A 2,834-nucleotide genomic window follows, 5' to 3' on the forward strand; every position below is an offset into this window, starting at 1 on the left:
ACCACCAGCCTTCTGGTTAGCAGTCAAGTGCTTTAGCCACTATGCTACCAGAGCTCCTTATTATCTAATAGTTATGGACTAATCCTAAACCACAAAGACAAATGAAGTTCTAATACATGCTATTGGTAGCTCTGGTAGCATAGTGCCTAAGGCACTTGACTGCTAACCAGAAGGCTGGGGGCTCAAACCCACCAGCCATTCCTGAGAAGGAAGGTTGGGCAATCCACTTCCATAGTGATACCACCTCGGAAACCCAAGGAGGGGTCACTATGAGTCGGGTCCGACTCGACGGCACATAACAACAACAATATGTGTTATTACATCATGCTACAATATGGATGAACCTCAGAAACAGTGCTGAGTGAAATAGTCACAAAGAGACAAATATTTTATGGTTCCATCTGTTATGAAATATCTAGGATAGGCAAGTGTATAGAGACCAAAGTTTACTAGTGGTTACAGAGGTCGTGAGAGGGAGGTGAAAAGGTGGGACTCAATGCTTAGGGGATACTGATCTCTTAAGAGTAAGGGGAAAATCTGGAAACATAATGATAGTGGTTGAACAACATGATAAACATGTCACAGAATTACACATGTGAAGAACGATGTTACATATATATCTACCACAACAAAAAACAATTATACCTTAGGAAATAATGATTAGTGTAAAAAATGTTCACCTCTAATAATTATTTTTCTTAGTATTTATACCTTTACACTACCAACAGGAGAACATCCTTAGTTTCTTCTTTAGGCAGAACAAGTTGCTCCTGGTGAATCTGACGTAGGCAGCACTGGCTAACTCCATGACATTCACTGTGGCCACAGTAATTAGAAAAACATTCCAGATCTGTGGCTAAAGTATCTGAATATGACAACCCTGTAAGAAATTTTTACTGATGTAATGACTAGACATTTCCAATGCCTTTGTTTTTATATTAGCTTTCTGAAGCACCTCAGTTTGTTACTACCTCTGAGGAGCCATCCACTGGGCTAGTACTGCTGAAATAAAAGCAATAGCAATAATGACAACTATCACAGTAAACCACCATTTATTACGCCAGGCAGTAAGCTAAAAACTTTATGGTTTAAAAGTATTTGTTAAGATAAACCTAGTCTCTTAACTACTGAATGTTTCTATTAGAAATATCATAACCTTAATAACAATAGCCAACTAACCTAGCACTCACTACCACTCAAATATTTGGTCTTTTATGGATTCTTCTAATTATTGTTTTGATTCAGTATGTCCAAAAGTCAGTTCTTTTTAATTTAAAAATTTGTTACTATAACAAAACTTGTTTTCAAAACTACCAAACATGTTGTTCAATTATCTGCATTTTATGTATATATTTTTTTTGTTCCTTTCAAATGGTTATTAAAAATATTGAAGAATGTCAGGCTACCTTTGAGTAAATTCACCAGGGCTGTTAATGTTCAATTGAGTGTTTAGAATCAAGGAACTTTCAATAGATAGAGCTGCATTTGGAAACTCTATTGAGTTCTACTCGGTCTTAAAAATGGGTCGCTAAGAGTCAGAATCAACTGGATGGCAGTGGGCTATACAGATGTAAAATATTGTGCAGCCCAGCACAAAAATGTCGCAAAAATCCTCAATTTAAATATCAATTAAGAAAGTAAAAGTCTTGTTAACACCAAATAATGCATACTGTGCTCTTTTCACCTCATTCACCACTATTGTAATCCGATTAAAAATATATTTAAAAAACGATTCAATGAAAGCAAGAAAACACGGACCGTCCCAAAGCTTGAGAAAGAAAAAGACTGGGTTTAAAACATCTTCTAAAACACTGATAGCACTTTCAGAGTTTTCATAAACGTTGTAACCCGACACCCAGAAGGGAATGCAACCAGCTACCACGAGCTTCGAAGTACTCCCAATCCGCATGTCCTCTGTCCGCTATCCCTGAGGCCACGGGGGCCAGCAGGAGCCCACGACAAAATTCTAACCGATGCGAAAACAAGTTTTCTCTGCCCGGTGTCGGGCGCGAGGGGCCGACCTGCGACTCCGCCCTCGGAGCAGAGCCCCGGCGAGCAGCCCTAAGTCCTGGCCGCCGCCCCCGCCCTAGCCGCCAGGGACCCCAGCCCACAAAGGGGCGCGAGCCCTGAGCACGATAAGAGAAAAAGGAGGCGCTAGAAGGTGCCCTCTGCCGCCACCGCCCTTCGCGACGGAGGCCCCCCTACCCCGCCCCCACTCGCTCGACAACTCCCGACACCCGCCCGCGCCGAGGCGCTGCAGCTCGCCCGGCCCCTCCCCCACCGGCCGAGCTAGAGCGAGCTTCCGCACCTCCCCCGCTCGGGCTGCCTGGAGTCCCGGAGACACCGCCTCCGCAGACCGGACAGCCGCCGCGCAGCTCTTTGGGGGTTGGAGTCCTTAAGGATAGCTTTGCGCGCAGCAGAGGCGGGAACTAGGAACTACGACACCCACAATGCTCCGCGCCATCCCCACGCCCCCTCGCCGCTGGCTTCCAGTCACCCACAGACTACATCTCCCAACAGCCCCCGCGGCTCTCCCGCCCTCCAGAGACACGAGCCGAACTGGGCGTCAGGTCGGGGAGCCGGTCCAGTTCCCGCTCGCTGCCGCCGCCGCCCCCCGCAGCGACTCTCCCGCCTCATCAGCCGCGCCGGCTGCGGAAGCAGCTTCTTCGACACTGCTCGGCCTTGGAACCGCCAACCCGGGAGCAGTGCTCCCGGAGGCGACACGCCGAGTCCCCCATCACCTCTAGCCGGGGCGAACCCGCCCAGGTCCGCCCTCGCCCTGTGCGGCCGCCGGAGCCCCCGGCCCTGAGTGGCCCTGCGTCCGCACTCCAGCC

The sequence above is a fragment of the Orycteropus afer genome, unplaced genomic scaffold (genome assembly GCF_000298275.1).
Source record: "Orycteropus afer afer isolate SDZICR_OR568_19922 unplaced genomic scaffold, OryAfe1.0 scaffold00094, whole genome shotgun sequence".
In the NCBI taxonomy this organism is placed as follows: Eukaryota; Metazoa; Chordata; class Mammalia; order Tubulidentata; family Orycteropodidae; genus Orycteropus; species Orycteropus afer.